This window comes from Sinocyclocheilus rhinocerous, unplaced genomic scaffold (assembly GCF_001515625.1).
Source record: "Sinocyclocheilus rhinocerous isolate Xijiao unplaced genomic scaffold, SAMN03320098_v1.1 scaffold8, whole genome shotgun sequence".
Classification (NCBI taxonomy): domain Eukaryota; kingdom Metazoa; phylum Chordata; class Actinopteri; order Cypriniformes; family Cyprinidae; genus Sinocyclocheilus; species Sinocyclocheilus rhinocerous.
In genome coordinates this window covers 209,983-226,050 of record NW_015666800.1, presented here as the reverse complement: position 1 = coordinate 226,050, position 16,068 = coordinate 209,983, and the positions used below count along the sequence as shown (strand labels likewise).

The following is a 16,068-nucleotide window of genomic DNA, read 5'->3' as shown; positions in this document are numbered from 1 at the left end:
CAATCATCTTCATCCGGCCCGAGGGAAGAGTATGCGCAGGTCGCACATACACCTTGAATTGTTTTTGCACTAATTAGTTTGTCCACAAGGTGGCAACACTGGCCCAGGCCGTTTTTTCACAGAGACAGAACAACAACCTACTGGAGACCGCAACATCAATAGACGGCAGCGTTCACAAGCGCTTGTGTGAGGGTTATGAGATATCCACAACTATAGTTTAAACGAGTATAAAGACAGTGTTATCTGTCATAACTTCTGGCGAGAAATAGCACAGACACTGGACGAAGATGATTATCAGATGGAGTACAGTTTGAAAGGCTGCGCGTTCGGCTGTTCGCATACGCTGAGCCGCTTCAGACAACGTGCCAGTAGCTCTTCAACCGACAAAAACACACAATTATGCCAAAACTATAAAATACAATTTATAGTTTATATAAGTTATATGTTCACTTAAATTAAAGTTATATTTTTCAGAGCCTACTAAATGTTAAAAATAATGTTTTCAACTATACTGTAATGTTGAATGGCTATAATTAATGGCTAAAATTGAGGTGAAAATGCATTTAATAGAGACATCTGTAGCAGTATTGGTATCAAAAATACTGGCCTTTGTGAATAATAGGCTACTTTGTAAAGAGAAGCCATTAAACATATTTAAAATATATCACCTTTAGGTTGTTTCTACATTAATTTGGTGGTTCAATGTAAAATTATGGCAATATATTAATATGCAATTAATCATGATTAATTACAGAAAAATGTGTGATAAATTTTTTATTTTTTTTAATCAACTTACAGACAATACTAATGTTTTTATAGATTTTGGTGTTGGTAATATTAGTTGATTTTACTGCTGAATATGCATTTAAATTTAATTTCTAATTTTATAGGCCCCCCAGAAAGAGATCGGGAAGGGGCCCCTCCTCCTTGGCCCCCTTCAAATTTTAAATTCAATAATCCGGCCCTCAAATGAAACTAATTGAATAGCCCTGACATACAGTAATAGGCTATGTTTCTGTCACAGTTTCTTTAAGTTAAACCGTTTAAGTTAAACTTTTATTTTGACTTTTGTGTTTCTGTTTGTATATGATGATAGTTTTTCTCAAAAGAAACAGTAAAATGCTCATGAAGTGACTCTCAAAGCAGTTCTAAAGATTGTTTTTGTGTTCATGTACTCATATATTGAGTACATACAGTATATTGATATATTGATTGTAGTAAACAAAACAGTCCGTCTGCGCTATTCATTCACACAGAGATATGCAGAAAATATGATTTTACCAATACCAATAGCTAGGTTGGACCACACTTACCGATAACTGATTAATCAACCGATAGTTTTTAAAATGGATAATGAAAACGAAAATATTACTACCAGAATATTAGACACTGAACCATACTTTTTAAATGTAATATAAAAATACTAATATTATATTTTAATTATACATTAATCTTTAATGTTAGTTCATTAAGTAATGTTAACATATGCAACTTTAAAATTTTAAAATGTATTAGAAAATGTTGAAATTAACACACTCTAACAATGAACAATAATTCTACAGAGTATTTTAACTTAATGTAATTTAAACAATTGCAAATAGATGGTAACAGTCTATTGGTAAATTAAACATTTGGGTCGGACTTGCGTGTGTTTTAGTCACATTGTTTTAACCGCTTCTGGTAATGTTAGCGTCCTCTCAGCCTTGATGGCAAACTTACTTTTTTCTTTATTAATTCAGCATCAACAAAGTAAGATATGAAAACGTACTGTAGTGTACTGTATATGTACTGTTTCATTGTCTCTGTTTTAAATCGGCATCTGTGGTGTCCCGCTCTGTGCAGCACGCAGTCTCACGTGTCAAAACAAACAGCACGTGGCGTCAGTGATCCCGCCTCTAGAGGCAGCTCTCGTACTGTATAATAACAGCGGACCCTTCTCAACCGCTCCAGCAATGGACACAACCCGGAAAAACTATAGATATGGATATTTGCCAATAGCCATTGTTCCAGCAATCAACTATTGGTGCCGATTAATCAAGGTATTTCTGAATCTGATTGAGAAGATAGTCGTATTTGAGCGTTTACATGTTTATTTTTTTCCTATTGATTGAATCTACACCCTCCCCTTTCAGTCAGGATTATTTGGATAATCCTAATCCTAATGTGACTTATCTCACGTTTGCAATTTAAAATTTTACAATAGCAATTTAAATTCTGGTGATTGCAATTTTAATTCCTGTAACTTCAAATTGCAACTTATACAATTGCTATTTATTTATTGAAATTGCGACTTTAATTTGCGTCCATTTAAATGTTTTATTCTCACAGTTAATTCATTTTATATTGTAGCCTGAGGCAGAAACTGACTTTCATAGGGTTTATAAATGTGTGTGTGTGTGTGTGTACGTCATTCTTGGGCTTGAGTCTTGTTTTTCTATTACAACTGATGCTGCCATTCATCCTGAGCTCTGTTGCCACGGCAGCAGGGGAGAGTAGGTGTCGCTGGTCTGAGCCATCCACATCAGCTTCAGTGATAGGAACAACAGATGCTTCTGCCGCTCAGAATGGCATCTCTCTCACATAAAATACTTCAGTGCAAAAGTTTTACTGTTGACACTTGCACGCGCCTTCCAATCCTTTTCATGAATACCCTTGAGGAGAAGACAAATTACCCCTGTCTGAGAGCTCTTTCCTGCTGACTCTAAAAAAAAAAGAGGAGAATATTTACTTTGTGTCAGTGACGTGAATATTTTTTCTTATGTTACAGGGGGAGGGAATCGTCCTTGCATGTCCCAGCTTAGCTTTTTATAGGACACGCAGTCTGGTAAGCTGTCTCTGTTGCATGTGTGGGTCTGCATATGTACTTTTTAACTGTGGTAAACAATTGTGTACTTTATGGCTAACTGTTGCGCTGCAATACACATTTAACGATTCAATATATTGCTTTACATCACAATATAATAATTGGATTGTGATAGAAACTGGGCTGAACAGAAGAGAAACCCTCAACGTGTCAATGTGAGTGAGTGAATCTGCTGGAGAAGTTTCAGTCTGTCTCATGTGGCTCACTTCTCTGATGTCCACAGCAGTGCCTCAGAGATATAAAATATCAATTTAGGGATCAAAAGCTAGGGTTTTTAAGCCCTGTAGGTCCATGGAGGTCCTGCAGGGGGTCTGTGGATAGATATATAAATATATCTTTTTTTTTTCTACAAGACCTACAAATATTTTATATACAGTACGTCCAATTTCTAAATGTGGAACATTATCTGCTTTATAAGCATTATATAACAATATTATTTGCTAACGTAACAAAAATTGTTACTAAGAATTTTTTTATTATTAATTATAATGGGGTTTTTTTTGGGGGGGGGTTTGGTACCTAGGTTGGCTGAGAGTCTGGATGAGGGGGTCTCTATAAGTTCAGTAAAGAAATCCTTTGGTCTAAACTATTGATGTTATATCATGAGAAAAATAATAGGGTGAAATTTTCAAGTTCAGGCATTATATCCCAGGTGTTTTTTTTTTATTAAAAATAATAAGTTCTCATTGCTGTCACAGAAATGAAAGAAAAAAAGGACACTTCCGTTCAAAAGTTTAGGGTCGGTATGATTTTTTAAAATATTTTCAAAAGAAGCCTTCTCTTGCTCTTGCCAAGGCTGCCTATATTTAATCAAAATATAGTAAAAACATATTCAGCAGCCATTAATTCAGTCTTCAGTGTCCTTCAGAAATCAGTCTAATATTCTGATTGGGTGCTCATGAAACATATTTCTTGATATAATCAATTTTGAAAACTGTTGTGCCGATATATATTTTTGTGGAAACTTTTGAACTTTCTTTTCATTAAAGATCCCTGAAAAAAGTACCAAAGAACAACATTTGTTTGAAATAGAAATCTTTTGTTACATTACATTGTCTTGACTGTCCATTTTGATCAATTAAATGCATCCATGCAGAATAAAAGTAATCATTCCTTTTAATCAGCAAAAAATAAATAAGTCTTACTGACCCCAAACTTTGAACATTACATACACTGTTGAACATTGTAAATACTGAGAGTGCTAAAAGAGACTTAAAGCCTGTGGACGTTTGCAATATATAATTGTAATGCCGCAGCCTTAGTCTACAGTACATTCAGCTTCAGCACTCTAGTAGGATGGATGCACGTGTGTCTCACATATGTGTGCATATCTGTATAAGTATGCATCTGATTAATTATTTTTACAGTTTTCATACATGTTCATTCTGCATGCTTCTGAGCATTCGCAACAGGTCTGGCAGCATTGAGATGAAGCTGTGATATTGTTAATATTCCTCTCTGGGTGAATAAGCGGTCTCCTGCATGTGAGTCAGCCCTGTTACCACTTCTGTGTGTCCAGGCTCAGAGCTACTGCTCAGTGAAGAAGAATCCCAGCACAAACCCCCCTCATCCACCCTCTTAAACATGTCTCAACCATCTTTCAACAGGCCAACTAGAGCATGACAGCAGCCTCTCAGCCTCACTCCCCTTAAACCCCCTTAGAACACTCTCCTCTTCTCTCCCTTGCTCTTTCTCTCTCTTTTTCTGTCTTCCCTCCATCAGATGACACAGTCAGGGGGCAAATGTGTCACATCTCATAGCTCAAGAGTTTCATTATTAGGCCCTTCCTAAAGATAGACAATCAAAATGTGGCTCTCCATTTTCTCATTGTAAGAAATGATGACAGACGCCACAAAGCCCAGGGTTTCGCTCCAGAAACACCTGGGTTTCTCTCTAATGTTCTTATGGGCTCTTCATTAAGAGCAAAGCAAAGTTACTAGAAATGGCCGAACCTACTAAATGCATTAGACTCCTGCCATGAGAGCTAATGAGAAGACATTTGGGGCAAGGTATTGACATGCATTTGTTTTATGTGAAAGGAACTGTCCTGCGGGGCTTAATAGTTTTCAAAGACAAATTTTGTTGACTGAATGTCTTTTCAAACAGTTACAAACATGAATATGGTACCGGTATTGCGGTATTTTCAAAATTCATATCATAACAAAAATAAAAACCGGTATTCGGTATGAACCGGTATACCGCCCAGCACTAGTAACATGGTTGGTGACTTCTTCTTAGAGGATTGTATTTACAATCTAAATTTGTTATATCCTTTTTTTGAATTTCCTCTTTCGTGCCAAAGTGATAAATGGCAATACCATACTGGATACAAAATAAATTAGAGGTGATCCTTTACAATATTTGTTTCAATAATTGCAATAGTTTTAAAATTAAATTGCTCATGCTACATGTGTGTGTAGCACTACTGTCTGCATTTTTTAAAGGGGTCATATATGAGCTTTGTAAAAATCGACGCGTTTCAGAAAAGGCGGGGCATAGAGGACAAAAAATAATGTGTTTTTTTAACCTGAAACCACATAAACACATTTCATTACACCAAATACACAAAATAATGTTCTTTTTTAGCAACGTCATATGACCCCTTTAAAACGTGTTGAGCGCTCAGGCGTTTTTTCTCTTTGGGTAAAACACTGCGCTCATCACTGTCACTTTTTAGTCAGCCGTCCAATCACAGTGGAGCAGGGGCGGGGCAAATACCACTCTGACCAACTGTTACATCCTCCTTGTACTACAACTCAACAACAACGGAGTAGTTAATATAGCTTGTCTCGGAGCATTCATGTCTGTACCAGATGGGATTCCCGGACTACTACGAATATTCAAATAATGCTTGCAATATTACTTCTGACGATATTCAGTATTATAGCAACCAAAGCGTCTCAACTGAAAAAAACACTGCGCCGCAGAAACGCTCTCAAACGCTCACAGCTAGGCGTTTTCAGCAGAGCGCCTGGAATTTTCAGCTAGGCTAAAAACACTTTGGTGGACACACGACCTTAGTGTTTAATATGAAATGTTTCATTTTATCTATGAATACCGATTTGAAACTATAGCATTTAAGATCTTGCAGGTCACTCCCTGTCTCTTTGAGCATTACTTTTTTATATCATCAGAAAGATCACTACTGATAAAAAGATGTGTGAACATTTATTTCCAAAGCTATGATGACAGGCAGGAGTTGTATGTGATAAGACTGTCATTTACTATTCTGTTGACATCTGACAACCTTTCACATCTGCTTCTTTCTTATTTGTATCCATTGTGTTTACTCATTTTGAAATTTTCTGATAGAAATAAACAGTACAACGAGACGGCAGTCAGACTTCCTTTATGTTTCACTTCTCTAGTTTATAAAAAGTAAGTGCACTCGGGTATATAAGCAGACATAAGCACACATGTTGGTTTCACTCTCCTGGTGAGAAGATTGACACAATGGCTTTCAGGTGTTGATATATGTTAAATCCCAACTCTAAACCTAACACTCACACAAAAAAGGCAAAATGTCCTCACAAGTCAAATTTTGTTGTATTTTACTGTAAACATTTTTTTAACAAATTGGCCCTCACCAGTATAGGCAAACCTGTACACACACACATTCACATACCTCATCGCCTCAAGAATTAATTACTTTGGATGGTGCTGTGATCTCAGCACATTCACTTAGCAAAACGTACACACAAAAAGTTTTTTTTTTTTTTTTTTTTTGCTCATTAATTTTTTTAAGTCTATATATACATATGTATTGCTGAGAAAATGCAAAATATTTTATCATAATGCAGTGGCGAGCGGTGACTTTTTAACCAGGTATGCTGAGTGCTAAGATTAAGATCCCCTCTCCTCATCATCAGCTTTTAGGACACACTCAAAGAGGGATCACAGATGACAAATAAGAAGCACCGTGGCAGGTGTTGATTTAAAAGTATGCACATTTCCTACCTTATTTGTACATGAAATTCATCTCCAATCCTTCTTCTATCATTTTATGTTTATCCATTGTTATTTGAATGCTAGAAAAACAAGTAAAAACCACCAAATAACGTTTACACGTTGTTACGTAATGATACGCAGTATTCAGGGGGTGGGGAGATGGGGATTCTCTGCATCTGCTGAATGATTTTTTGTTGCCAGTAAATAGGAGTAAAATCTCTCACCCAGGTGATGCAACAACAGACCATGCAAAATACCAAAAATATTTTTCATATTTTTAAAATATTGCCAAGTAAAAAGTTGCAACATTGCAAACAACAATAAAATCAGAGAAGGACTCAGAGAAGTGACACAAGCAGAAGGAAAACAAAGGGAACAATAAAATATTCAGAAAAATCCCCCTTTCCTTTGATTTCCTTATGTTTGTTATTTAAATTTTTTATACATTTTATAAACTTTTTTATATATATTTTATCTCTTTATTTGTTTACTCAGACATGTTGCTATTTTAAATAACCTATATCTTCAACTTACATTGTATATGACAAAAAATGTAAGAAGATTCGTTTTCAGTGCACTTTCAAATTTTTTTGCTTGAGAAAGCATGACAATATACAGTTAGGGTGTTTTTTCATTTGATTTAGTCGAGGTGGTTTTGCATCAAACTCAGTGCGATTTTCGGGAATCGAGATCTGCCAGCAACAGCACGTTTTTCCACTTGCGCTTCACGGACAGCTTTACCTTGCGCATTAAATCAGCCGCATGCCAGCAAACCAATGAGAACGCGCTATAATCCTGACGAGTCATAGCAAAAGAGCGGAGGCGCCAAAGCTGCTGTGAATCCGCTCGCCCGGAAGCTTTCGGAACTGCCACAGATTTGCAGAAAATCACTGTTTGTTAAAAAAAATAATTTGACGTACTTATTCCCAACACTTTATTAAGCTTCAAGTTACATCTCAAATGACAAGGGATCAACTTATAATTGTTTATATTAATTAACCCACAAATTCATTCTCTCAGATGGCCTGGGTATGCGGAGCATTCGCAGCTTATATAGACAGAACGCCACTGTCAGAGTAACTAAAATGGTTGCAAATGAGACAAAAATGACACATTCATAACTTAGTCATTTAAAATCAAATCCCCATTGGCACTTTTTTGACATACAGTGGACATACAGTGTTAGCATGACTAGTCCTCAGCTAACGCATGACCTGATTTACAAAACGACTTTTATGAGCTGGATATTTAAATTAATCAGTCAGATTCACGAATCAGTCTCAGATTCACAAGTTATCAATTTGAATCAGTAACTCAATTAATGTTACTACATTTACTTTTAGCTGAATGTCAACTTGTGGGGGAAAAAATTTTGAATTTATTTTTCAGATGTCTGTTTTATTTGCACGTTTTAGTGATCCATTGAAGTTATACGTATGTGTGTGCCTGTGTATTTTATCAGGATTGGCCCTGCCGCAGATGCTTAAGTTGCTTAGCAACAGCTGTTAGTGGTCTTCAGGAAATGTTGGCTGAGGGGCTTGTTTGCTTGATGGTGCTTATAGGAGCTTCCTTCACTAAATACCAATAAAGTCAGCTCATGGCATCTCTATTGAGAGCACTCACACGCTCTTATCTATATGGCAAGGGTGATGGGGCTTTTCATGGAGTCTGACTTTACTGTGTACTGTGAGCTTACTAAAATATGCAGATGCTATTTCCTGTCTTATTATCTCAATAGAGCACTGTGACAGAAAATGTATTGCTTAATGGTTTGATAAGATTAAGTATTGATTAAAAATGAGTTTTACTTGATTGACTCTACAAACTGTTGATCCATTTATCATTGATATGAACATTCAACTCAACTGATCTTATCAAAAGCGGAGAAAAACCAAAGTTCAACAGTACGTTTTTGTTTTTTTGCTGGTCCAGTCAGGCTGGCAGTTCGGATTTCTACTTGCCCTGCCAGTGTTTTTACTGGCCAACATGACATTTTAATTGAATTTAAATTTATCATTTTAGATTTGCATTTCAACTTTTAAATGTAAAATTACTTAAAATACTTGATAAATAATTTTAAAATATATTATTTGTTATTTTGTATTTTGCCCAATACTTTCCTTATTGTAACATACATCTGAGACATGAATTATCAAAAAAGGGAGAAAAAATGTAGGCTGGAGACTTCTGCTTATCTGTCGGTTATTGATTTGATGGAGGCAGATCTGAATGCAAGCTTACAGTCAGTTGTATGAAAGGGGTGGATTTCATGCAAAGTAAATTATTGGAGAAGTCCGGTATTCATCAGCAGAGAGAAGTCTGCCATTTCACAAGAAGATTGAGTTTATAAAAAAAAAATCATGGATGAATTGTTCACAAAGAAACTTACAAAGAAAAATTGCAATAATAGCTGCAATAGCTCTAGCACATCCCTAAATTAAATGCAGCTTTATTATACATTCTCAAAATCAACACAACAATGAAACTAGAAAGGGAAAACTAGAACGCAATTTTTTCACACATAACTACTAAATAAACAAGACTCTCCCAAGTTCCTTTACGTGTAATCTGATAAGGAACAATGGCAAACAAACTTGTGTTAGTATAATAGACCAGATGATTGAAGTAGACACACCTGGACAAAGGAACAGGAACTTTAAGAATAAAAGACCAAACTAAAAGTGTGCGTATCACTTTTTGCCTGTTTGAGAGAGCTCTGTAAGCTGCAGTTTTTAAAACTTGAAGTCCCAGAAAAAGGCGCAGTCTCACGGAAATGTCTTTCTTTTCAATGTTTACTGTCTTTCCTGTACTGCATATTTGCTTTGAAGCTGCTGCCACAGCAAACGATTTTCACGGGAGCCCACATGAGCTGACGGCTGTCCTAACGGTGCAGGGGAGGAACGGGATGTGTGTTGACCCGCATCACACAGAAGAATCTGTGATGTTGACATTCTTGCACACTTTCTGCCACATACTTCATATCATTAAACATACTGATAAACTTCTGAGGATGTCTTCATTTAGAAGCTATGACCTTTGTGTTGGCACTGGAGCTTGTGTGGTTACGTGTGTTTGTGTTGTGTGTACTGTAGTCGGTCGCTCTCCAGGATGTTAATAGAGTGATGAAGACCGATCGGCTTCTCTGCAGCACGAGCTGGGAGCTGGTCCAGATTCTGCAGGACTTCTGCTGATCCACTCCCAGCTTCATCCATCCACAGCTAGCACAGTCAGCTTTCGAGAAAGTGAGCATTGAACAAAACATCGGCTGCTTTCATTGTGGCTCTAAGATTAGATGTTTGGACGGAGGTCACCCGTCTCCTTTGTTTGCTTTTAATCAGGCGATGGCCCTGTGGGCCACTGTTAGAGATCACTGCCCTCCATTGTTTAGGCATGTCAGAGGAGGCAGTGCTGTTTAGAAAAGAGCCTTTGGATGCAGTGAGAGCCTCCATTGTGGTTGTAAAGAAGGAGGATGAGGTGCCAGGATCAGCCAGAGATCCATGGCTCTGTCTCTATTGTGACTTTAAGATGGTCGGCTCAAACTCTGAAAGTGGCAGCCGTGAGTTACAGGGGGATGGAACCAGCTGCAACAAACCCCTGAAAGTAGGAGATCCCTTAGTTAAAAAATTTTTTTTTAACAATATTATCTCTTTGAGGGGACGGTTCACCCAAAAATGAAAATGAATATTTTTTTTCCATAATCTGGAAGTCAAAGGCTACCATCAACCCTTTACTTACCATCATTCTTCAAATATCTTCTTTTGTTTTCAACAGAAGAAAGAAACTCATACAGGTTTGAAACGACATGAGGTTGAGTAAATTATGACAAAAATCTAATTATTTGGTGATCTAATTTTTTGAGAAGTTATTTCTTTATACATTTCCGTTCAATAGTTTGGGGTTAGTAATATTTATTTATTTATTTATTTATTTATTGATTGATTGATTGATTGAAAGGAAGTAATACTTTTATTCTGCAAGGATGCATTAAATTGTTCAAAAGTGACAGTAAAGACATTTATAATGTCACAAAAGATTTTGATTTCAAATAAATACCATTCTTTTGAACTTTCTATTCATCAAAGAATCCTGAAAAAAAAAAAAAACAGTTACCACAAAAAATATTGAGCAACACAACTGTTTTTAACATTAATAATTAGCATATTAGAATGAATTAGATTCAAGTGACATTGAAGACTGGAGTAATGGCTGCCATTAAATAAATAAATAAAAATAGAAAGGCATATAAAAGCATCAAAAAAGTGGTCATACTGAAACTCGCTCGAGTTTCGAAAGATGTGGTGAGTAAATTATGACAATTTTTTTTTTTTGGTTGAACTATTCCTTCTTGTTCTTCTCAACACCCATTACAGGGTAGACTGACAGTAAGATGATACCAAAGGCGGAAAGAGAGGTTAGATGAGCTATTACGAACTGTTGAAGTCTGCCAGATCAGTCTAGACAAACATGACGCTTCCACTGAAGCGGAGAATCAGCACCGACAAGCAAGATAGAGAAAAGCCAAGACAAAACAATAGCAGGCAGGAGAGAACTCAGGTGAGACATATGTTCCGCTGATGAAATGATTTATCCTCCACCCATGAAACAACAGGGTGAGACTTTAGCACGATTGCTCTCACGTCAGTGCACTCAATGTAGCCAGAGGTGGTGAGTGAAAGGACAGACTGAGTTCTAACACGTCCACTCACACACTCATAGGCTTTCCATATGCTCTTTCATCCCTTGGAGGCAGTTGCAAACTGATTAGCCCTTTCTAGCGAGACCGACTCGTGGAATCATCAGTGCTGCTCATTAACCAAGCAATACTCAGCAGATCGATACTTTACGCAAGCCCAGGAAGAGACACTGAGCCTGGTTTTAAACAACCCCCAGAAACAACTCTTTCTGCTGCTCATACAGTAAAGCAAATGCTATAGCATCTCTTTCACAGCCACAAATATCATGTACTGTATTTGTTATGTAACACAAAAATAGCCTACACTCTAAAAAATGCTGGGTTGTTTCAACCCAACTTTGGGTCAAATATGGACTAACCCAAACGTTGGGTTAAATTTTTACATTACATTTTTAACCCAAAAGTTGGGTTAGTCCATATTTGACCCAAAGTTGGGTTGAAACAACCCAGCATTTTTTAGAGTGTAGCTTGAAAAGTAGCTATAGTTCAAATGTTCATACTTGTGTTTATCAATAATTACAAACATTTGGTGCAAACTAGTTGTAGTGATTAGGAGTTTAATAGTATGTGGAAAATAATGTGTTTTTTTTACTTTAAACCGCATAAACACATTTCATTACACCAAATACACAAAATAATGTTCTTTTTAGCAGCATCATATGACCCCTTTAAATTTGCAACATTGTTACCTTTTTCTTAATTGTTATAGATTTGATAAATTTTGTATACTGATATATTTTATTTTGATGCTTAATTAATATATAACTAAATTATATATATATATATTATTTCTACACATCTGTTCAAAAGTTTGAGGATGATTTTTTAAGCTTTTGAAAGAAGTCACTTATTATCACCAAGGCTGTATTTATTTAATCAAAAATATAGTAAAAACAGTAGTATTGGGAGTTTTGAATAACTATTTTTTAAATTAATATATGTTATATTAATATTTTATATTAATATATTTTAAAATGTAATTTATTTCTGTGATGACAAAGCTAAATTTTCAGAAACCATTACTCCAGTTTTCAGTGTCACATGATCCTTCAGAAATCATTCTATGTTCAGTATTTTTTTGATTTGGTGCTCAAGGAAAATTTCTTATTGATATCAATGTTGGAAATGTTTTTGTAGAAACCAAAATCAGGATTCTTTGAGGAATAGATAGATAGAAATCTTTTGTATCATTATAACTATTACTGTCTTGGCTTTTGATCAACTTAATGTGTCCTTGCTAAATAAAAGTATTAATCAAAAAAATAATAATAATAAAATCTCACTGACACCAAACCTTTGAACAGTAGTCTATATTTTATTTTGATGTTTAAAAATTACAGACTCAATCATTTTATGTAATTATGTTTAGTTTGACTTTTTGATGTGGACTGTCAACATTCTCTAAAGGTTAAGAAATGAAAGAAATGTCTCTTGAAAAGAAAAAAAACCATTACATTTTAAGAGTTGTGCCTTTTTTGTACCCTGTTTGTGGAAAGTGTCCATTATCTGTTTGCAGGCTTTGAAAATTTTAATGCTATCCATTTTAATTGTGTTATGCTTTTCTTTCTTCCTTTTGAGAGTCTTGTGTGATTGTTTCACAGTGAAGGAATGTAATCACCATATCATAAACACCTACCGCTCTCTCACTTATCAAGACTTAAGTGGAGAGTTTGAGACCATCAGATTTGGCAGAGGTATCATTCTCACATTTTGCTCTCTAAACGCTTCCCACATCTCCCCGCCTCTCACACCTGTGACCCCAGTAACATTTTATAGCTTGTATGGCATTAAATTCATAGCTCGCACCGTATCTATGCAATACATGATTGCAAGAGTGCAACAGATCTTCATGAAAAAGTTGAAAATATCTCAGATATTTCTTTTTTCTTTTACTTTAAATCCATATATTTGTTTGCTCGGTGTACAACCATATTTCTTTATATAGACCAGCATGTATTGCCATTTCTTTACTAATAGCTCAAGGCCAGAATGACAAGCTCATTTTTCCTTTGGCCTCCAATTCTTTTTCTGTTTCTGTCATATTCTCGCATGCATTTCTTGCACACGTGCCGGAGCAAAGGTCATCTATACAGGCTCATAAAAAGAGCAAATCAGAGCTGAATCAAGGCCTACTTTATCCTGCAACCTCAATCAGCTAACCTGACACTAAATACATCTGACAACCTTCTAGGCTCCGCCGCATTGCTGCTCGACTTCTAGTGCCTTTTCCATTAAGACAAAATATAGCTCTGTACTTACCTCATGGCCTGAGCAATAATATGTTCTCACTAAACATCCATCCAATGTTCATCTACTGCTATCATGATGCATATAGGTTTATCTTAGCTCGCTCTTGATAGCCACAATACCTATACCATAAAACACACACCTACAGGTACACTCAACCTTTCCACTCTCATAAGAAGTTAAATCAAATTTATACCCAACCTCAGGCACACATCCCCAGTCGCACTTGCAGCTCGCCAAGAGTCTATTATAGCTCTTGACTCAGCACTCTAATGTGCTGAGACGATTCAGCATCGCTCTTTCTGGCTGTGATCTCTTGCTGGAGATCTGTTGACTCCTACAGATACACATTGTGCAATTAAATAGAAAGGACTGAGCAGTCATACAGTACAAGATTAGAAGTGGTTATGGCCCATTACTGAGGCAAGTATTATTACTATTGCTCGTATTTGGGGTTATGGGATTGTTTGAACCCATAAGCCTGAATAGGGGCTCATGGTCAATGGAAAGTCTAGAATCTTCAACTGTACGCAGTGTGTAAAAACGCAAGCATATTCCAGGCTTGAGTATAAAATTTTATAGCGTACCTCGTCCCACGCTGTTTGTTCTACAGATATGAATGATAGCTTCGTAAGCAGCCACCTCCACTGGGAAAAAAAAGGTGTACAAACAATTTTCACTCAGAAATTGTTAGTAAATTTCACAATAATTACTAAGAAACAGCAAGTAACAAGTAAAAATTGTATTTTCAGTCACACTTTAGTTTAGGGACCAATTCTCACTATTAACTAACTATTAACTAAGACTTTTGCCTCAGTAAACTCCTAATTTTCTGCTTTATTAATAGTTAGGTAGGATTAAGGGATCTAAAATATGGTAATGCAGAATAAGGCATTAATATACGCTTTAAACGTGACATATCATGAAAATCTGACTTTTCCAGGTTTTAAGTGCTATAATCAGGTCCCAGGTGCATCTACCAACCAAGGAAACGTGAAAAAGGTTAACCCAGTAACTTTGTTTTGGTAAGCCTTTTTCTGTGAGCGTCTGAGAAAACGAGCGCGTCAGATTTCGCTCCCTTGGTGACGTGGCAAAGGGATCTCATTATAATATTACCGCCCCTTAATCTGTAAGTTTACACCCACGGCGCCGTCATTTGATTTCGCAAGCGACAACGGTGTACCAGCTCTAATGCCATGGCGAAAGTTTGAGCAAAACATGCTAACTGTTCTGTCTTCACAGACATAACCGGCTGTTTTTGTAACTCATGTGTGTTTTTAACATAAACTTGTGTGTGAATGGGAACTTAGTTTAGTGCTCACATGCTGTGACAGCCGCTTTCTGTCCGTGTGCTTCGGACGTGTGCTCTCAGAAAACCGTATATCAGAAGTTTAAACTCATATTAGCCCTTTTTTTAAAACGCATGATTTCAGCGCGATAAACATTATAATCAGAACCAAAACCGATGTTTTTAGCAGGTCCGAGCTGTAATGGCGCAGCTCTATTCTGGAAAAGGGGGAGGGGAGCAGCATCTCATTTGCATTTAAAGAGACACTCTAATGTGCTGAGACGATTCAGCATCGCTCTTTCTGGCTGCTCTCTTGCTGGAGATCTGTTGACTCCTACAGATACACATTGTGCAATTAAATAGAAAGGACTGAGCAGTCATACAGTACAAGATTAGAAGTGGTTATGGCCCATTACTGAGGCAAGTATTATTACTATTGCTCGTATTTGGGGTTATGGGATTGTTTGAACCCATAAGCCTGAATAGGGGCTCATGGTCAATGGAAAGTCTAGAATCTTCAACTGTACGCAGTGTGTAAAAACGCAAGCATATTCCAGGCTTGAGTATAAAATTTTATAGCGTACCTCGTCCCACGCTGTTTGTTCTACAGATATGAATGATAGCTTCGTAAGCAGCCACCTCCACTGGGAAAAAAAAGGTGTACAAACAATTTTCACTCAGAAATTGTTAGTAAATTTCACAATAATTACTAAGAAACAGCAAGTAACAAGTAAAAATTGTATTTTCAGTCACACTTTAGTTTAGGGACCAATTCTCACTATTAACTAACTATTAACTAAGACTTTTGCCTCAGTAAACTCCTAATTTTCTGCTTTATTAATAGTTAGGTAGGATTAAGGGATCTAAAATATGGTAATGCAGAATAAGGCATTAATATACGCTTTAAACGTGACATATCATGAAAATCTGACTTTTCCAGGTTTTAAGTGCTATAATCAGGTCCCAGGTGCATCTACCAACCAAGGAAACGTGAAAAAGATTAACCCAGTAACTTTGTTTTGGTAAGCC

The 16,068-nt window shown here is 36.4% G+C and overlaps 1 long non-coding RNA gene across 1 annotated transcript in view; it reads left to right on the top strand.

The window, feature by feature from the left end:
- LOC107733106 (uncharacterized) overlaps positions 1 to 16,068 on the top strand; it is a 64,339-nt gene that overhangs the window by 28,809 nt on the left and 19,462 nt on the right. The window contains exon 2 of the long non-coding RNA XR_001638940.1: positions 2,768 to 2,824. This is a non-coding gene — a long non-coding RNA (uncharacterized LOC107733106). The remainder of the gene's footprint in view (positions 1 to 2,767; positions 2,825 to 16,068) is intronic.